General features: G+C 48.5%; 1 non-coding gene and 1 pseudogene across 1 annotated transcript; both read left to right on the top strand.

Annotated features, from left to right (window-relative positions):
* Positions 1 to 82: 82 nt before the first annotated feature.
* Positions 83 to 21,629, top strand: LOC105465969 (inosine-5'-monophosphate dehydrogenase 1 pseudogene; annotated as a pseudogene).
* LOC112423909 (U6 spliceosomal RNA) lies at positions 13,627 to 13,731 on the top strand. The gene has a single exon (XR_003014515.1). It is a non-coding gene; the product is annotated as a U6 spliceosomal RNA (small nuclear RNA).
* Positions 21,630 to 21,890: the final 261 nt, after the last annotated feature.

Raw genomic sequence — 21,890 nt, 5'->3', positions numbered from 1 at the left:
AACTTGAGACAGCTGCTCTTCTCTGCAGCACGTAGCTGGAGTTGGCTGCTGTGTAGTTTCTTTTTGGCTCACATGACAATTCACGTCCCTGCTACCTGCTGCGTCAGCCTCTCTCTCACTTCTTCCTCCCCTTCCCTGCCGCCCATCTGTCCAGTGTGGCATGAGCTGGTGACTGTAGCCAGGCTGCCCATCTGTGTGAGACCCAGAGCCTGCCCTCTGGCCCTCACATTCAATTCTGCAGGCTTGGGAAAAGCAAAAGGGAGTGAGCTGAGTGCTCTGGGCAGCATTCTCAGTCAGGGCCCTGTCTGGGGCCCCCGGCTGGGAACGGCCCCACCTGAATGGGGGCTGCTTTGTGGCACCTGACAGCATCACATTGGGAGATCACCCAGCATTGCTGGACTCCCAGAACAGGCCACGTGGGCCTGAACTCCATGTTGCAGGCTGGGCCTTTAGCTGCAGGAAGCCAGGTCTGAGGCCTGGGGCAGAGCAGAGCCCTCCTTCTCCAATCCTTTTTCTTGGAGGGACTTGGGGGCAGAATGTTCTCCAGAAGCCTCACTCAAACTGCATTGGTGGCCAGGCTGGTGGGGGCAGACTGGTGTGGATGCCTCCCTCATCATTTCCTGCTGGGTAAAGTTCCACCATGGCCCTGCAGTCTTGATCTCACCTATGGGTACGGGGTGTCACAGAGCTGTGCAGGGCTCTGGTAGTTGGAGTGGGCCCTTGTGTCTGTAGGGACAAGGCCTGCCTGTGCCTCCTTGACAGCCCACACCCAGCGCCATCCTCAGAGTGGGCAACAGCGCCATCAATCTTTTTTTTAATTTTTTTTGAGACGGAGTTTCGCTCTTGTTGCCCAGGCTGGAGTGCAATGGCGTGCTCTCGGCTCACCGCAGCCTCTGCCTCCCGGGTTCAAGTGATTCTCCTGCCTCAGCCTCCCGAGTAGCTGGGATCACAGGCATGCGCCACCACGCCTGGCTAATTTTGTATCTTTAGTAGAGACGGGGTTTCTCCATGTTGGTCAGGCTGGTCTCGAACTTCTGACCTCAGGTGATCCACCCATCTCGGCCTCCCAAAGTGCTGGGATTACAGGTGTGAGCCACTGCTCCCGGTCTAACACCATCAATTTTAAGTCACTGGCTGGGCAGATGGGGGTGTGGGGGTTGGGGCAGTGGCTAGTGGTTTTAGGGCTGGTTTCTAGCTCAGATGTGATGCCAAACTTTCACAGTTGCACTTCTGCCATTGTAATTTTATTTTCTTCTTTAGATTTTTCTGTAATTTCCAGATTTTCTACAGCCACCTTGGTTTTCTTTTATAATTAGAAGGGGGGGGAAATCCTATGTCTTTTTCAAATGGAAGGCAGTTAAGTCACTCTTAAGATTAACTCTTAACTCTTAAGCAACAGTTAAGATTGCTCTTTCTGGACACATGGGCCTTGCAGGGCAGCCCCAAGACATGCTGTCAAGCAGCCCTGAGAGGATTTGTACCCTGGTGGGTTAGAGGCTTATTTACACCACATGGAGACCATGCTGGGCGGCGGGATTGTGGGCACAGCCAAATGGGCCTCCTGGAGATGGTGTCTGTCTCACACTGGCTCATATCATTCTGGAAAAGCAGATTTTCAACTCCAGCCATGAGGCCAAGAAATTGAATACGAGATGACCTCTGCGGCCCCTTCCCATGCTAACAGCTATGATTCTGTGATACGGGTGGGCAACAGGAATCAAATGGAGCTTGACTTTGCTCCTGGCCTAGCAGAGGTTACGGGAAACCCCAGCTTCAAGGCAGGAGACCTCATGCTTATGCGCGGACCCTGAGCGGCTCTGGAGGAGAAGCCGAGCACCAGCCAGAAGCCTCAGGCCTTTCTTTCCAGCAGAGACAAAGCTTTGAGGCTCAACAGCAGTGGACTAACCAGAGGCTTGCTCCAGGAAGCTGAGCTGCCGCCTCCTGTGGGGTTGATGAGACACAGGGCCACAAGAGTCATGATGTCAAGGATGAAGAGAAACATGAAGTACAGGAAGGGATGCAGAGTGAACATAAACTGCAGACAAGGGCGCACGTGCTCGTGTGTGAATGGTGGACCTCAGCGGATGGGGGCTCTATGGCGGGCGGACCTTCTGTACTGCCCCTTCTGCTACTTTTCTGGCCTGTGGCTTCCCTCAGCCTTCTCTTGTCCGTCCATACTATTTCATTTGCTCTCCCTTTATAGAATATAGTCTCTGGAGTCCTGATGGTTCCCCTTTAGTTTTCCCTATTACTGTGTGTTTTTATCTTTTTTTTCCCCCAACTGTGAAAGATGTCATACCTAGAGAAGAGCATATCCAATATAAATGTATAGTTTTGCTTTTAAGTAGAGATGGGATCTTGCTATGTTGCCCAGGCTGGTCTTGAACTCCTGGGCTCAAGCAATCCTCCCACCTTAGCCTCCCCAAGTGCTGGGATTACAGGCATGAGCCACTGTGCCTGGCCATAAATGTATAGTTTAAAGAGAAAAATGGATAGCGTTTCCATCTTTAAGGAGCAGAACACTACCACTACCTTAGAAGCACTCGTATGCCTTCACCCAGTTGAATGCCCCACGCCCTCCACCAAAGTAAGCGCTAGCCTGACCTGTAGTTCATAATTTCCTTGCTCTTCACATATTGTTCGGTTTTAAAAACATTGAGCATGAAGCACAGATTAGCTGTGTGGGGAAAGCACCATGTTCCCAAAGTTGAATGAAGTCCTCTGGAGAACGTAATGTGATCTCAAGGTCAGAGTGGACCTTGGCTTCCCCCAGAATTTACGAGGGGCCCTTCTGGGGAAGCCAGGGAGCGGCAAGGCTTGAATGAGTCCTGGGTGTAGCAGGGCTGCCACCATCAGGGCCGCCCTATCCATGGACGAGACCCTGATCATCTGGCAAGAATGTGGATGGAGGGTGCCGGCTGCCGAGTTCTGTTTTTGCAGTCCCCACAGCTGACCTTTCGATTTCAGGAGGAAGTCAAAGCCGAGCACTGCTGTGGGATGGATTGAGGACTGCAGCTGATCTGGAGGGCGGGAAGCTTTTCCATCATGTCCAGATAAGCCGAGTAGAAGGAATGTGGATGGGATCACCTGGGCAACCTGTCTTCAGCTGAGCTGCAGGAAGCCCGCAGAGATCTTGGTGCCAGTGGCTCCTGACGTGTCTGTCCTGAATCCTTGCTCCAAACCAGAATCACTGCCTTCGGGGTCTGGTGCCAGCTGTCATCTTGACACCTCTTCTCTATTTTTCTGGGAATGTTGACTTCTTTTGATTTTCCTGTCTTCCTCTCCTTCGATGAACCTGTTTCCTGTGAGGAAACACTTGAGGAGAAAAGCTTAGCCACGGATCTGAATTCTTTCTCCACAGGAGGGTCCCTGGGCTTATCTTCTCCTATGCATCTTCTTCTTGAACAGGGCTGGACGAAGTAAAAACTAGCGAAGTGTGGCTGGGCGCGGTGGCTCACGCCTGTAATCCCAGCACTTTGAGGGGCCGAGGCAGGCAGATCACAAGGTCAGGAGATCGAGACTGTCCTGGCTAACACGATGAAACCCCGTCTCTACTAAAAATACAAAAAATTAGCCGGGTGTGGTGGCAGGCGCCTGTAGTCCCAGCTACTCGGGAGGCTGACGCAGGAGAATGGAGTAAACCCAGGAGGCAGAGCTTGCAGTGAGCTGAGATCGTGCTACTGCACTCCAGCCTGGGTGACAGAGCAAGACTCCATCTCAAAAAAGCAAACAAACAAAAAACTAGCAAAGTCTGTTCATCCTGGTGTGTGGATTTTTATGTCTGGGTTGGGAGTCCGGAGGCTGGGGTGGCCACGCAGACCCTGAGAGCCAAAACAGCAAGGGCTGTGGGCATCTGCTGCAGACCGCTTCCCTCTTGTTTCTGGAGCTTCAGTTATTTATGTGCTGGGGATCCGGGACAGTTCCCTCGTTTTCTTTTCTTTTCTTTTTTTTTAAGACAGGATCTTATTCTGTCACCCAGGCTGGAGTGCAGTGGTGCAATCATAGCTCACTGTAGCCTGCAACTCCTGGGCTCAAGCGGGTCTCCCACCTCAGCCTCCCAAGGAACTAGGACTACAGGTACACGCTACCACGCCCAGCCAGTTTTTAAATGTTTTGTAGAAACGGGTCTCACTATGTTGTCCAGGCTGGTCTCAAAGTCCTGGCCTCATGATTCTCCCACCTTGGCCTCCCAAAGTGTTAGGATTACAGGTGTGAGCCCCTGGGTCTAGCCAGCTCCCTCATTTTTTGGTTGCTCCAGTGTCGTTTTGTCATTTTACTCTTATTTTGTGGAGATGCAGTCAACTTTCATCCTTCAGTCCCTTCTATTGAGTTTTTCAGTTTTGCTAACATGTTTTTAATTTCCAAGAACTCTTTTATATCTTCCTGTACTTGTTTCATGAATACAATATCTTATCTGAGGATAGTATATTTTTTCTTCATCCCACATAATTCCAATTCCTCTAAGTTTTTGTTTTGTTTTGTTTTGTTTGTTGTCTTGGTTTTGCACATGAGAGGCTTTAACCTCAGGTGTCAGGTAATCACTGGGTGTTGACTAATGATGAAGCCTGGGAAATGTAAAAGTCTAGATCAAATGGGTGAGAGTGCGGTCTTTTGAGTCTTTTGAGTTTCACTGTAGGATGGTCTAGCTGGGCTATTCACTGGGGAAGCGCAGCAGTGGTCTCTTTAGGTCTTCAGAGATTTGCCAGATTACCCAAGGGGCCCCTTCCTATGTGACGGGAAGGATTGGCCTGGCCGCATCTTTGAGCCCAGTAGGGGAAGAAGGCTGGGACTCCTCGCACTCAGCATTCAGCATGACAGCATGTGGTCACTTCATCCTTTTGTTTTCAGTGTGGCGCCCATTCTCTGGATCCGTGCTGGCATCCCCTAGTTCCAGACCCCTCTTACACTCTCTAGAGAATAAACCTCCTAGCTTCGGCCATGTCGAGGAAAAGGCTGTAGCTCTGTGGCTTGGAAACTAGGAATCGGTTTCTCGCCCAGCTTTTACCCATTCTGTACTTAAGCGTCCCCTCCACCCCAACTTCTGTGGGGTAACAATGCCACAGTTCTGTGTATTTAAAGATTCTTAACATTTTCTTCTGCTGTTTTTGGATGTGGTATTATCAGGTCTGTTAAGGAATTTGCCACTGGTCTCTGCTTTTCAACTTCCAAAATGATTTTGTGGTTGTTGCCTCTCTGCTTTCTCTGTATTTCTTAAATTAGTGTCCTTTTAAAAGAAATTCTTTTACTATGTTTACTGTTTTATAATAGGATTTTAATAGGGGAGCAAAATTAAGTTTATGTATCAATTTGTGATTTCTTAACCCCAAAGTAAGTTTTGTCTTTGCTATTATTTTACTATCATTTATTGGAGTCTTGAAAGGCCTAAAATGTATACCTTATTCCTTCTAACAGCAGCATCCCCTTCTAATTTTGGGGTGTGTTGGCCAGGCTTTAATTAGAGAGGAAGAACCAGTATTTTTCATATATATATACAAATTTGTTAAAGGAATTGGATTGTGGGTGCTAGCTAAGCAAGTCCAGAATCAGGGAGGTCATGGGCACAGACCACAGCTATTGTCTATGGGCAGTCAGGAGGGAAGAGAATGAGCAGAATGGAACTCCGCAGGCACAAGTACGGCAGACGCCACTGCGCATGGGTGGAATTTCTTTTCTTTTTCAGGGAAGCTTCAGCTTTTAAGGCCTTTGTAGGCTTCTGCTTTTAAAACTTTTCAACTGATTATGTCGGGGTCAGCCAGATCTTTCAGGATACTCTTTTTTTTTTTTTTTTTTGAGACCTAGTCTCGCTGTGTCCTCCAGGCTGGAGTGCAAAGGTGTGGTCTCGGCTCACTGCAAGCTCCGCCTCCTGGGTTCATGCCATTCTCCTGCGTCAGCCTCCCAAGTAGCTGGGACTACAGGTGCCCACCACCACGCCCGGCTAAATTTTTGTATTTTTCAGTAAAGACAGGATTTTACCGTGTTAGCCAGGATAGTCTTGATCTCCTGACCTCGTGATCCACCCGCCTTGGTCTCCCAAAGTGCTGGGATTACAGGCGTGAGCCACCTGACCTCGTGATCCACCTGCCTCGGTCCCCCAAAGTGCTGGAATTACAGGTGTGAGCCACCGTGCCCAGCCTAGGATACTCTCTTAATATCCATCACATCTGCAAAATACCTTCACAGCAGCACCTAGCTTAAATAACTAAGGACTGTCACTGAGCCAAGCTGACACGTACACACACACACACACACACACACACATCATCATCATCACAGTGGGTTTACCAGTAACTTTCTTCACCAGTTTCCCATAACTGAGCACTTGGATTGCATTCTTGTTATTTGTGTTTACAGACTTACTTAACATTATACTTACAGAAGCTTCTGTGGGGAGTTTTTAGTTTATAGATAAGGACATCAGGACCATCAGTTACAGTAAACTGCCTAAGCTGTTCTCTTATGCTGTGTACTATTAAGAATAAAATAAAATTTGTTCTTTTTCTGAATTGCTGTCACAGATGCGACGTGCTCTGCGGAAGCTTAGGAACATCTAAGCTACTTTAATGTACTCTCACTTAAGTCATTTAAAGATGGATAGAGGTGCTGATAAATAAGTAAATATGACAATAAGAAGTGGGAATGATAGGGCCTTAGGTGCCCACCTGCAGACTAGAGTGCTGTGTGGGGCCAGGCTGTGCCCCGAGCACATCTAGGGTGTGTGGCTGGTGTCTGATACACATCTCAGAACGCAGAGTGGAACAGAACAGAATCAGAAAACTGTTTCACTTTCAGCAACAATGCATGCTGGTGTTGCTTTTCCATAGAAATAGAAAGTGATAAATCTAAAATTACATGATATTTTGCTTTAAATAACAGCTCATTTTTATTAAGATTATCTGCTAATAATAGAATGAAGATAAAATACATTTAAATGCATTTTACAAGTTTAAGTTTTTCTTGATGTTTGGTAACCGGTTTTTACATTTTTGTGTTTGAGATATATTAAATATTTACTTTTGTTAATATATTGTATAATTTCTAAATAGTTCCTCTTGTTCTTAAAAACCAATGTACTTTTTCGAATTGCATTTTTCATAGCACCCTAAATACTTATTACTTTGTAAAAATAGTATTTTTAAGGGCTACAAGATTTGGACTCAGCAGGTGATTCCAGGAGGCTGCTGCTTGAGGGACTCTTCATTTGTGATGAACACAATTGTTTGTTTAAAACCAAAAATCTCAGAGTTGAATCTGAAAGCTGTGTGTCCATGTACATATTCTTGAAGATCAGAAGGCAGGTTCCTTATTTCACGTTAAAGCACAGATAATTGGCTCTTAGAAATGGAACCAATCAAAATGTCTACAAATGCAGAAGACCATGGCGGGGAATCCTACCAGGAGAACATCTTTGGGTCCCCTCAGGCTCCTCACTCCGGTTACCCCAACAATTGGAGAAGAAAGGCCCAGGTATTGGAGAACAATGCCAAAGCAATGCTTGATCCTGGCTGGAGTCAGTTCTTCTGTCCTGTACTGCTGGGCTTGATTTTCCTGTGTGGTGTAATAGATGGATTATATGGTACTGTCAATGTTGCTAGTATTAAGAGGTTAGAGTTACCGCTTATAACCCAACTCCCTGGTCAGCAAAATCCAGTGCAATATCCACGCTGCCTGGGAAGGGAGCTCAGGATGACAAGCCGACTGCGGATGAAGTTGTGTCAATATCCAAATGTATTCCTGATGATATGTTCTTCTGTGCTGTTGTTGGATCTGCAGAAGGTCATTGCCAATGCTGATCAGGTTCAGAGAGGTTTAAAGCCTTCATGCTGTCTATTCACAAGTGGGAATTGACTGACTCAGTTTCTTAATCACAGCTCTGCCCCACCTGTTTATTGATTAGGTCAGCGTGCGGCCTTGGGCTGATCTGTCATAATGGGCATCATTATGACATCATTCTAGAACCCAGGGATGGAACTAGCTGAGCAGGCAAGATGGTGGCCGTACATGCCCAGGTGACAAAAGCCAGCACAGACCCGTGTATGGATGGGACAGTCCCTGCAAGCAGCAGCAGAGATCCAGCCATTCCTGGCTGCAGCGAAAGAGGTTAAAAAGACTCTCAGAAAGTTTGACCTGTGCCCAGATGCCACCCTCATCCAAGAGGTTTCCTAGTCATTCCACAGCAGCCAGTTGGTGGAACAAGAAACACACAACATCATGTGCTGGGCTCAAAGCCCTGGAAAGGAGAGCAGGAACTATAATCACGATATTTCGTGCTTGTCACTGCATCAGCCTGCATGGTCAAGCATGTGGGCTCTGACATGGGGACATCCCGCAGGGGACACAGTGCCCTCAAGCTTATTAGATAGCTAGATATGACAACTGAACCATTCTGTGGGGGGTGAATTCAGGGATGAAAAACAGGCCCACAGTGGGCATGGTACATGTCCCCACAGTGGGGAGCCAGTTCCTCTTCCAAAACTGCGGGCCTCAGATGACCCCCAGGACCAGGTGGAGGCCTGACTTCTTGATTGCATGAAGGATCTCGCAGGTCACACCTCCGAGCTGGGTCGACATAGGTGAATGAAGGACTGGATGATGTCAGTGGGTGGGACTGAAAACCGCCTTGGCTTGAAAGACCACTCTCTGGAAGGATTTGGTGATCAGACCTTCCTGGGGCATTTTTTTTTCCCAAAAATAGAAGGGATATAAAAAATATATACATGAGAGCCCCTGCCCCTGGCCCGCCTGGCCTGCCTGGCCTGTGGCGGCAGTGTGGCTGTGCAGGTGGCCACTCAGTTGTTTATGTCCGTTGCAGGTCTCGCAGCAGCCTTGCAGACTGCCTGATCAGCAGCGGCACCGGCTACGTGCCCGAGGACAGGCTCACTGCGCAGCAGCTCTTCACCAGCGCCAACGGCCTCACCTACAACGACTTCCTGATTCTCCTAGGATTCATAGACTTCATAGCTGATGAGGTGGACCTGACCTCAGCCCTGACCCGCAAGGGCTGAAGACGCCGCTGATCTCCTTCCCTGTGGACACTGACAGAGGCTGACATGGCAATCGGGATGGCTCTGATGGAAGGTATTGGTATCATTCACCACAACTGCACCCCAGAGTTCCAGGCCAACGAGGTGCGGAAGGTCAAGAAGTTTGAACAGGGCTTCATCACAGACCCCGTGATGCTGAGCCCCTTGCACACCGTGGGTGATGTGCTGGAGGCCAAGATGCAGCATGGCTTCTCTGGTATCCTCCTCACTGAGACGGGCACCATGGGCAGCAAGCTGGTGGGCATCGTCACCTCCCGAGATGTCAAGGGACATCTTGCTGAGAGGGACCACACCACCTTCCTCAGTGAGATAATGACGCCAAGGATGAAACTGGTGGTGGCTCCAACAGGCATGACGTTGAAAGAGGCAAATGAGGTCCTGCAGTGTAGCAAGAAAGGGAAGCTGCCTATTGTCAGTGATCGTGATGAGCTGGTGGCCATCATTGCCCACACCGACCTGAAGAAGAATCGAGACTACCCTCTGACCTCCAAGGATTGCCACAAGCTGCTGCTGTGGGGGGCAGCTGTGGGCACCCGTGAGGATGACAAATACTGCCTGGACCTGCTCACCCAGGCGGGCGTCAATGTCATAGTCTTGGACTCGTCCCAAGGGAACCCAGTGTATCAGATCACCATGGTGCATTACATCAAACAGAAGTAGCCCCACTTCCAGGTGATTAGGGGGAACGTGGTGACAGCAGCCCAGGCCAAGAACCTGATTGATGCTGGTGTGGATGGGCTGTGCCTGGGCATGGGCTGCGGCTCCATCTGCATCACCCAGGAAGTGAAGGCCTGCAGTTGGCCCCAGGGCACTGCTGTGTACAAGGTGGCCGAGTATGCCCAGTGCTTTGATGTGCCCATCATAGCCGATCTTGACCATGGGGCATGTGGTCAAAGCCCTGGCCCTTGGAGCCTCCACAGTGATGATGGGCTCCCTGCTGGCCACCACCGTGGAGGCACCTGGCGAGTACTTCTCAGACGGGGTGCAGCTCAAGAAGTACCAGGGCATGGGCTCACTGGATGCCATGGAGAAGAGCAGAAGCAGCCAGAAATCCCCCCTCAGCGAGGGGGATAAGGTAAAGATCGCACAGTGTGTCTTGGGCTCCATCAAGGACAAAGGGTCCATTCAGAAGTTCGAGCCCTGTCTCATAGTGGGCATCCAGCATGGCTGCCAGGATATCGGGACCCACAGCCTGTCTGTCCTTCGATCCATGATGTACTCAGGAGACCTCAAGTTTGAGAAGCGGACCATGTCGGTCCAGATTGAGGGTGGTGTCCATGGCCTGCACTCTTACGAGAAGCGGCTATACCGAGGACAGCAGTGGAAGCTGAGGTGGTGGAGGGGGTGCACCCCAGTGTCCACCTTCGGGCACAGTCTCCCTCCATCACTGAGTGATCCACAGATTTGCACTACAGGTTCCCCAGCTCCTTTCTAGGGAGAGAGGAGGGGAGGTCCTGAGGGGTCTGTGGCCTCTTGCTCAGCATCCCCTGCAGAGTCAGGACTGCTCCCTGGGCCAGGCTGCCCTGGGAGCGCCCCCAGCCCGGCCAGCTGGACTCTCAGGCCCTGCACCTGCCCTAGGTCTTTCTTGCTCCTCCAGCCTGGCCCCCACCCCAGGGGCAGGCAGCCCCTCCTGGCTTCTCCTGTAGGACGCCTCCGTGCCCCCAGCCCCCCAGGAAATGGTGCTCTCCTGGCCCTGCCTCTGGCCCTTCCAGGGCCGCTGCCCCCTCAGCCATGTGGCACTTCTGAGCTCTTGACCTAGGCCAAGGGGAGGTCTCTGCCCCCTTCCCCAGCCCTGGGCTACCCTTGGGTCCTGCTCCTCAGGCCACTCCCCTGTCACTGGCCCTGGGGAGGAGGCTGCCCTGGTCATGGCCACCTGCCTGTCATTCCTGACTCACCACCGTCCCCAGGTGTACAATTCCTGCTCTCTCCTCAGCTGCAGTTGAAGGCTTTAACTTTGCACACTTTGGGATCACAGTTACATCAGTGTGTATTAAATAATCAGAATAAATCAAGTAGGTTTCAACGCCTCCAAGTATCTATATCTATGTACAGATATATAGATACATATATATAGATATCAGTCTCATGCCACTCTTCATCCCAAAAAGTAACACTATTTTTATCCATTTCTTAATCCCTACTGCTGCTTTCTGCAGATACCAGCTAAATCAAATGTGAATTCCTGCTCCCTTCTTCACACCCAGAAGGTAGCATACATAAATGTTCAGTATCTTAATTTTTCTTCCACATAACACAGAAAACAGGTGTCGTGACCCCATTGCAGTTACTGCTGTGGTGGCAAATGGACTCGTCAGAGGAGGGGAGTCCGAAAATGCAGAACTGCCAGGCAAGGAGCCTAGAGGTAAGAGAACGCAAGTCCATGTCAGTAGGGTAAGGTTCAAAGTGCATCCCGGAGAGCCTGCTTCCCTGGCAAAGGTACTACCAAAACACTAACGAGTCCTCAAGAAAGACAGAGAAGACTGGGGTGTGTGTGTGTATGGGGTGGGGGTGGGGGAGCCCTGGGGCTCTGTGGGCTCTTAGCAGAAGAGTTGCAGCCCCTGCCCTGGGAATCACATGTAGTGATTGCTGAGTGTAGAACAGCCATTGTATATCCTGGGGTCACAGGGAATAGAGATCTTCTCCCGAAATTGGACAAGGAAGAGTGCCTGTCTGGGCTCACCCCCTTGATGCTTATGTAATATTTTGAGCTTGAAGTGTTGGATGAGACCTTGAGACCTGAAGGGAAGGGAGGAGCTTGGAGGGAGGGACACCAAGTACTTCAAACGTCCTGGGAAGTGAAGAAAGAAATGTATATTGGCCGCCACCAAGAAGAAGATGGCAGGGAGGTTTCCCCTGAGAACTAGGAGGAGTCGGTGGTCCTCTAGCACTGTGGGTGGAGATGCTGCCTTCGGGATTCACTATGGGTGATGACTGGATGGGACCAGAAAGATAAAAGGTCTGGACTTCTCTGGTCTTGTGCAGTGTGCACCACCATGGGAAAGGGCTCTAATATTTGCAAAACACCTACTACGTGTCAGACATTATACTGGGTGACTTTCATATGCTTTTATATGTTTGCCCAGGGTTAAGGTCCTTTATTTTTTTTTTTTAATGGTCAGTATTTCATTGTGGCATTCTTTTATTCAAATTAAAATTAAACTTATTTTTATGAGATCAATGTAATTAACTACATGTCTAATATAAAGAGCAACAAACCTTGTTATTTTAAAACTACAGAACATTATTTTGATATATTGAGCCAAATATGCAAAACTTGACTTAAAATTGCATATTTGACACCTTTGTTTAAGATAAATTCTAAATGAAAATCTAAATCATGCTTTTATTGTAAATATTAATATAGGCACATGGAAAACATCCAAGCAGTATAAGCAAGGCATGAAGTAAAAAGTCTGAAGTTCATCGACAGTGTAAACGGTCTCTTACCACCTTAACTGTGATCACGCTTCACTTCTGTAATAATTGTAGACCACCCAAATGAGAATGAGCAACAGCTACTTGTTCTCAGCTTGGTACATCCCCAGAGAGTCAGCCATGGTCGTTTGCCACTGCAGACACTCAAAGGCAATCAGGGGAGTGAGAAAGCTTTATGGTGGGAAAAGGGGAGGCTTTTCGGGTGAGCCCTGATCAAAGGCTGTTGGCATCTGGAGGCTGTGGGTGAGCTAACTAGAAGCAGGGTATCCTATGTGATTGGTTAGGGAAGCATATTTGGCCTTCTCTGGTTGGTCCTACTAAAGGATTTTCAAAGCAGAGGCAAGAATTAGGGAAGCTGGCAGGTATTGATCAAGTCCTGGCCATTTGGGACCAAAGGCTACAGGAGTTGTTTGGCTTCCTGGACTGGTTGCTGCAGACTGTGGGTCAGAGTTCTGTTTTTGTATATGATCTTCCCATTGTCTGTATATTCTAGTAGATCCCATAATGAAACCACCAGATGAGAGTTACAGCATGAAGTAAGTACACAGTGTCAACTGGAATGTGTTCTTGCCAAAAATCCTCCACCTGGGCCTTATCAAGGCTTTAAATCCAACTACTGGTTTATAGGAAGCTTAGGGAATGAAGACACAATCAGGCAAATCTAAAATGAAGGATATTCTATAAGACAATGACCTGGTCTCTTCAGTGCTATGGGTTTAAAAAGGGCTGGGGAAGGAGGGCTGGTGGGAGGACTGTTTTCGATTAAAAGAATGTTAAGAGACTTGAATAACCAAATAAAATAAACATTGAAACTGGCCGAATTTTCTCATAAAACTGAAGCTTGGGCTGGGAGCAGTGGCTCACACCTGTAATTCTAGCACTTTAGGAGGCCAAGGTGGGTGGATCACCTGAGGTCAGGAGTTCGAGACCAGCCTGGCCCACATGGCAAAACCCCATCTCTACTAAAAATACAAAAATTACCCTGGCGTGGTGGCATATGCCTGTAATCCCAGCTGCTTGGAAGGCTGAGGCAGGAGAATCACTTGAACCTGGGAGGTGAAGTGTGCAGTGAGCCAAGATGGCGCCACTTCACCTCAGCCTGGGTTAAAGAGTGAAACTCTTGTCTAAAAAAAAAAAAAAAAAAAGAAAAGTGCTCACTTCAGCAGCACATATACTAAAATTGGAACGATACAGAGAAGATTAGCATGGCCCCTGTAAGGATGACATGCAAATTGGTGAAGGGTTCCATATTAAAAACAAACAAACAAACAAAAACCTTGAAGCTTGGAAAACTTACATTTGTCTTATCTCAGTTCCTTTCTTGGGAAACCAACCATCAGGCCTCCTGAATGATACCAGGAACTGATTTTCCAGATCACTGCCACTGGACAATGAGGGGCACCTGCTGCTTCTCGACCAACTTCTTATCCCTGCCTCATTCCTGTTTTCCCACCTGTGGTTACAATGAGATGCTGGACCTCCTTATACTACCGCCTGCTGCCTTATTGACCAACTCCTCGTCCCTGCCCCTCTTGTTTTCCCTCCCCACTATATAAACCCTTAATTTTAGTTGGTGGGAAGGGACATATTTGAGGCTGGTCTCCCTTTTCTTCAGCTGACATCACTCAAATAAAATCTTCTTCCCTGGCAATACTTGTTGCCACAGTGATTGGCTTTCTATGTGGTGAGCAACAGGACCTGGACCAAGCCCCTGGTGATCAGCAACAACATTTGGGAAACAACTGAGATTTTTATATGCACTCAATTATATAGTATTGGGGAATCACTTACTGTGTTAGGGTGTTAATGGCATCTTGTAGGGGAATATGTTGAGGCAATGCAAACTCAACAGTTTAAAGATGCAACATCTGAAGTAATTTCCTCTGAAATGGTTCAGTAAAAAAAAAATTATAATGCAGTATGGCAAAATGTAGTTTTAGATGTAAGTGGTGAGTACATGGGTTTTCATGACAGAAAAACAGACTAGTCTATGTTTGTACTTTTTATAATCATGTTTAGAGAGGAGACTTTTGTGCTCTATTTTAAATTCTACTTATTAACTACTGTTGCAGTTTAATGTCTGTATGAGCAAAAAATAAGTCTCGTATTCCCCTTTCATATTTTTTCCTAAACATAATTATAATCCACCTACTAGATTTTTTCCCCACCCAATGCCATGGAAATTTTCCTATATCAGACTGTGTGGATCTGCCACATTCTTTTTTATGGCAACACATATAATATTTATTTGGGAGAATGTACTCACTTATTGAGTATTGATAACTTCATTTTTTATAGTCTTTCTACTGTTAAAAGCATTATATTACTCTAGCCTCAAAGAAACAGTGAAGGAGGCATTCAAGGAAATAGGCTGGTTGCTTGCTGTAAGAGATAGAACCTAGGATGCTGACCAGGATGGTTGAGAAGGTGGTCAGCCCACCCCAGAGCTGGTAATGGGAGGGGACTAGTGTCTGGAGAAGCAGCCAGGTGTGCTCATCCCCCAAGGGACATAGCATGACCAAGGGAGGTGAAACAGTTTTATTAAACTGTTTCAGTATAGTAAAGAAAATAGAGGGGAGACTGACCATGACTAAGAGCCTCTGCTTAAACTCAGCCAGTTTCAGTGAAGGTCATGGTTTCCTAAGGTTTAGCTGTGAGACATCTTCATTAGGTTTTTTCAAGGGAAGGCGAGGGTTAAAGAAAGAGAGGGAGTTGGCGGCTCTACAGCAATGCAGGTTCTACGTTCAGCACAAGACTTGCTGAGGTGGGGGACCCGCTTAATGCCAGTGCTCACCGCTGCTTACAGGCTGGGGCAATTATAGCCCTGGGTGGGAGGGATCTTGGGGGGCATGTAACCTGGGAAAATGTAGATAACATGTTCCCACGATGAGGTGGTTTGGCCCTTGTTCTGGCTGAATGTGATGTTCTTTATACTTTTTTACGGCAGAATGTAAGAAAGTCAGGTGGTTGGTCAGGCTGTTTCTCATGGCCCAACCCCCCATGGAATGTTTTACTTTAACCAAGATCTGTGAAATGCAGGGGTATGGTGGGTGCGTTTACAGAATGGTGCAGTTTGGACTAACAGTTCTCAGGGCAGGGGCAGCTGCCTTTCCAGCCACGTTATGTCTGCCTGGACATGTGGACCTTTGGGGTTGTGTCTGTGCTGACTGGCTAATGCCATGGCTAGAGGCCTGAGATAGCCAGCCTGGCCAATGCCACCTCCAGCAGGCTGGCAGGGTTGCTGCAGCCATTAGGGAAGGGCCAGACAGGGTGTGTGCATGAACCATACTGTGAATGCATGCATGAGTGACTATGGCCCAGTAAGTGTCCTGCAGACAGAGAGGCATCTGTTCTGTTAGGACAATGACACAGATATTTCAAACATCATCTCACAAGGGGCCCTATCATCCCTTACCCTCATCCCCCAGGGCAGTCAGGAAGGGGAGATGATCCATTTCCAAAGTGGGTACTGTTGACTGTGAGAGAGGTAGACTTCTTAAACATCGTTTTAAGGGCTTATTTTCAAGAATTTTTTTTTTTTTTTTTTTTTTTAAAGAATTCAACCAGAAGTGATTACTAGAAACAGGCAGGTGGCCTGGTGGCATGGGTGCATTTTTCAAATGTTTTGTCAACAAAGCTGCAGGGTCCTGCTACTTCTGTGTGTAGATCGGAGCCCAAACCAGGATCTTTGCTTAGAGGAGAACCTCCAGAGAAGCCCCCTCGTAGCTGTGTCCCTCTGCAAGATGAGTGGGCAGCCTTGCCCTGCGAGCTTGGACAAAACGAAAACTCCAAGCTCCCAGGATACAGGGTGGTTCCATGTGCATTCCTCCTGGGAGGCCAGCTTCCTCTGGATTTGTTCTTAGGCTTTTGCAGCCGAGGGCCACTGCAAAGAAAGGTTATCCAGGGAGATGACATGACCGCGAGGGCTCTGGCTGGCCCCATAGATGAGCCTAAAAGATGAGATTAGAGCAGCTCGGTGTGTGTCCATGACCTTAGTGGGGATCTGAACCATCAAGAACACCACCCTATTTGTGGGCAAGAATGTCTGTTCTTGTTTGGGATCAGTGGGTTGGCAGCAACACCCTATGGAAGCAGCAGAAGCAATGGCAGCTTACAATTGTGGCTGGTTCTTAACTCTCACCAAGAGAATGGAGAGGTTTGGACTTTCCCCAGGGGAAACAGGACTGAGCCACTTCTAGCGATTCTTGGGACAACCCAAGGGGACTAGGGTGTTCCCAGGAGAGACACTGGGCCTGCTACTAATCTGGAAAGAAGGCCGAGAGTCCATTTAAATGAAATAGAAAATGCATTATCACTCTGACCACAAAAAGCAGCTCCTCTGCTCACACAGAGGTAGGATACAGGCGATCAGATTCCCCACGTTCCTGAGGCTGTCCTTTGGAGGACAGATCACAGGTTAAGTTTCAAAACTCAGACTACAGCAAACCCTGACGGCAAATCCAGAGACATTTTAGGGGGACAGTGTCACTGGCTTCAAATATCTGTGTGGGCGGAGGATTACCTAGGTGCCGAGGCAAGAGACTGAAGGCACAAACTGTTTCAGTATAATAAAGAAAATTGTTAGAATAAGAATAGTTATAATACAAATTAGATATAGAGATGATCATGAACAATTATCAATCACTATTATAAACATTATTAATAATTAGCTTTTAATATTACTCTTTGTTGCATTACTAATATAACCTAGGAATAACCGGTGGGTATAGGGTCAGGTGCTGAAGGGACATTGTGAAAAGTGACCTAGAAGGCAAGAGGGGTGAGCCTTCTGTCACACCCGCATAAGGGCCGCTTGAGGGCTTCTTGGTCAAGCGATAATGCCAGTGTCTGGGAGGGCACCCGTTACTTAGCAGACCGCGAAAGACAGTCTCCTTTCCTTGGAGGAGTCAGGGAACGCTCTGCTCCACCAGCTTATATTATCCAGGCCTGTCCGCAGTCATCCGGAGGCCTAAACCCTTCCCTGTGGTGCTGTGCTTCAATGGTCACACTCCTTGTCCACTTTAATGCTCCTCCCGTACTACTCCTGGTTCCTCTTTGAAGTTTGTAGTAGATAGCAGTGGAAGAAATAGTGAAAGTCTTAAAGTCTTTGATCTTCCTTGTAAGTGCGGAGAAGAAAACGCTGTTGTGTGCTGACTTTTCTGCTTCAGCTACTTAAAAGGGAAGGGCGGACTATCCTGTAATCACATGACTTGCATCACCTTGTCAATCACTTAGAAGATTCACCCTCCTTACCCTGCCCCCTTGTCTTGTATGCAGTAAATATCAGCGAGCCCAGATGTTCCGGGCCACTACCATCTCTGCGTCTTGATGGTAGTGGTCCCCCAGGCCCAGCTGCTTTCTCTTTATCTCTTTGTCATGTGCCTTTTATTTATTACAATCTCTCATCTCCGCACATGGGGAGAATATCCGCTAAGCCCTGTAGGGCTGGACCCTACATATCTGGACGGCCTTCAGAAGCAGGCCCAAGGAAAGACATTCCAGGAGGCAGACTTCTGATCAGTATGGAGAACAGCTTCCCTGCCACTGCACACATTCCGTGGTGCAAGCAGACCCCGGGCCAGGTAAGGCTGGTCCATGAATTGGCTGGTCCACAGTTTCCTGCCACTGCCTCCCTGACCCCAGTCCAATTCCTTGCTGGGTTTTCAGGTTGGAGCTCCACCTACACACAGAAATAATCTGGGAGAGTCACAAAGGGCCTCTGCTCTCCTTCCCCAGATGTTCCTTGCTGGCTCTTTCGAGGTAGATAGCCCCTCACCCTGGATGTGAGGTCCTTCCCCTACTCTTTTTGCCTTGCAGTCCTGCTGCCCCCACCCCTGCCCCACCCCAGGGCAAGATTGCTTCCTGGGAAGGGAACCCAGGAGAAGGCAGATTTCAAGTTCTCTTCATTGCTGCTGGGAATGTATGTTTGGGTCCATGAAGACAAGTTCTTCTGGGGGGAGGCTGAGGACTCCACCTAGGATAGCTGATGAGCACCTTCTTCTTAACCACGACAACTAAAAGGACTTCTCAATAAGGTCCTAATTAATTTTCATTTCTTAATGAGGCTACTGAAAAGCAGGAGAAACATCAGTGAAAAGGATTGTGGTATTTCTACCTGAGGCTGCCTTCTTGAGAGCCTCAGAATGACAGCTGGTGGCCTGGCTTCCTTAATAAACTACTGGTATGAAATCGGGGAATTCTGACCTCACTTCGGGTGCATGTCCTGAGTAAACTGAAATTTCTTTCTTGTATGAAGAGTGAAGTTATGGCTCTGAGCACAGAAATCCCTTCTAGGTGCCAGAAATGTCTTTTCAAAGGGGTTGGTGTTGAAAGGGTTCTGGCTGTGCCTCTGTGACCTGGACAGAGCCAGCCCGGTTCTTTGGGTCTCAATGTTCCCTTCTGTAAAGACAAGGCTTGGAGACTTTCCCTTGGGATGGGGGAAGGGAACACATGGAGACCCCCTAGGAGGGCAGTGAGCCTCACATGGAGTCTGTTTCTAGAGGAGCAAAGCTGCTTCTGGTTACCTCCTGGGTCGGGGCTGCTTGTTCTGTGATGGGGCAGCTGGCCCTCAGTGTGATGATGATGACACCTCTTGGGCCGGACTGGGATGGGTTGAGTTGGGCTCATAGGGAAAGTTGTGCAGAGGTTGAGCTGTGTCTCAGAGTGTGGTCTGACCATGAAGAGTAGGGTCTGTCTGCAGCAGCTTCACCCCGACTGGGGCTGGGCCTTCCTCCTGGGTCCTGCATTCAGCTGGCGAGCATGGCAGCAGCACCAGTGCTCCCTTGCCTCTCCCCAGCACCTCATGGCATGAGGGCTGGGACCCCTGCTCAACTGGCTAGGTCCATGGATGGGGCCGAAGGAGGGTCTAGTTTCGACTCCTGGCCTTTTTTTTTTTTTTTTAATGACATGGAAAGTATTTTTAAGAAACAAAAACCTTTCTCTGCCTAGGTTATACTGCCCGGCAAAAAATTCTTCCTGCGCCTTGATATGCTTTGAGTCAAACATATCTCACTAAAAAACGCACAGCAGTGTGGCCTGAGCTTCAACTTTTAATTCTCATTGAAATTTGAATTTAAATCGCAGAGATGGTATATAGTTGTTTTGTTCAAACAACGCAGAAGAATATAGAGACTCTGGAAGGAAGTTCTGCTATCACCTCCACCCCTCTCCTCCCCACTCTCCTCCCTTCTCTTTCTGGCCTGAGTATCAGGAGACATTGCTTTGAGAGGCCACAGTATGCGGTCTGGGTTGGAGGGCCAAGCCAACGACAGGAGGTGCATCACCTCAGAGAGACTCAGCGGCAGGCGAAGCACGATAACCACAGAAGAGACGGGTCTGTGGTGACCCCCCAGGCCCAGCAGGTACCAGCCAGGACTGTGCCTCTGCCATCCGCACATTGACAGGGAAGAGCCAGCGCTGCCCATCTGCACGCCAGCTCCCGTGGGCTCTTTCTGGCCTCAAAGGGAAGAAGGCATCCGCAGCTCGGTCATAGCAAAGCCCATGACTACGCATGTGGAAACCTCAGTGGATCAGGCTCAGGAGGAAAGCTGCATGACCCTGACCCTGTGGCTGGCGGCATTCAGCAGGGGCCACTTTAGCAGGAAAGAGCAGGGAGGCAACATAAGCTGAAGGGTAGGGATGTGTGAGCCATGAGATAGGTGGCTGCTGTCAGCGAGTCCATTCCAGGGTCTCCTAGGGGGCTGTGTGGGGATCATTCAGAGGTGCCCCGTCTCAGGTGTCTCTCGTCTCCTCCCCACCACTGCATGAGTTGAACATGGACATTCAGAGCTGTGGTGTACGGGATATACTGCGTCGGGGAGCAGGTGTCACTCCCTTATCTCTGGACCGACGCTGCTGGGCTGCCCTGATTATGCAGCATCCATTTAACTTCTTTAGGGAGCACTGACAGTGTGCCAAGCTCTCTTCTGAGTGCTCAGAATACAGGTTATTGAATCAGACATGGGCCTTGCCCTCGAGATGCTGACAGCAATCTGGTGGTGCTAATGCTAGCAGGATGGGCTGTCACCTTCACGCACACAGCAGACGGCAACACAGCCTCTGCAGGGAGTGTGGAGTATGCACTTTGTTAGGTGATGAGCTCCTAGAGTCCTAAAACACAGTCCTTTATTTATGTCATTGGCCCCACTGCCCCAACCTTTCACCGTGCCCGCACTCTCTGGGCTTTTCAGCTTCCTGGTGATTCAAGAGACTCTCATTGGTTGTTTTTGAGCACAGGTAGCTTTTCCCCTCTGAATGACCCTTTGAAAGGTAATCCCGACACCTGCCCTCACCAGTCTCATACAAGAGCCATGGCTCTAATAAACAATCAAGTGGCAATTATCCATTCAAGGATCATCTGTCTTGGCAATTAGTTTTTGTTGTGGTGGTTGTTTCAACTGACTTCTCAGATACTTTCTCTCCAACGTGGTTGGTGAGTTATCGGAGAAGTGAGACTCATTTTACTATTGCCAATACTGGCTGCAAGAGAGAAGCAAAATAGTGAAGTGGAAAGAGCAGGAGCCAGGAGCCCGAGGACTTGTACCCTCGTCTTGATTCTGACGTGAGCTGGCTCACAGGCTTTCATCGTGGGCATTATTCCCATCACCTGTGAGCTTGAGGTTGCAAACCAGCGTGTATTATTTGTGGGAGCACGCGGTGTATTTTAAGTATAAACAATGCAGGGGAGCTATAAGGAACTTAGGAACTGCTGTCAAGGAGGCAAGGAATAGGATACAGGAAGGGAAAACAGTACTTTGGGTCTAATTCTGCTGCATGAGAGGAACAGTTTGTATCACAGGGTAGGGTAACTTGTAACCGGAAAGAGTGGGGAGAAAATGTAGGCCAAGGGGTAGATTGTTTAAATGGATTAATTCTTGGACTGTGCACTCAAGCTTTAGCAAGGCTGTATCTGTGGGACTCCTCTGAGGCCTGGCTTGTGGATGGGTCCTGTAGACATTTGTGATTTGCTTGTGCAAGGTCACCTAGGGATAGTATAGGCTTAGAGACAATTTTTTGAGTTCCCAAAATAGAAGGGTAGTGTATATTTAAACTTCAAAACCCTGTGAGTCCTAGACATTGGTTAATCCTCCCAGCTCAGCCTCTTGAGTAACTGGAACTACTCAAGTATCATGTGACACCATGCCTGGCTAATTTTTTAAAAAAACTTTTGTAGAGATAGGGTTTTGCTATGTTGCCCAGGCTGGTCTTAAGCTCCTGGCCTCAAGCAGTCCTCCCACCTCAATCTCCCAAGGTGCTGTGTTGCTCCTAGATAATCCCCAATTTATGTGTCTGTGTGAGGGGTTTCTTAGTTCCAACAACCCGCAGGCAAGGCCAAAGGTTTCTGCCACTTTTCCCTGTGTGGGCATTCAAAGCCATGTTTCCTAAAACAGCCCCGTCCTACCATACCCTTCCACC

This window comes from Macaca nemestrina, chromosome 9 (genome assembly GCF_043159975.1).
Source record: "Macaca nemestrina isolate mMacNem1 chromosome 9, mMacNem.hap1, whole genome shotgun sequence".
Lineage (NCBI taxonomy): Eukaryota > Metazoa > Chordata > Mammalia > Primates > Cercopithecidae > Macaca > Macaca nemestrina.
This window is presented reverse-complemented; position numbering and strand designations above follow the sequence as displayed.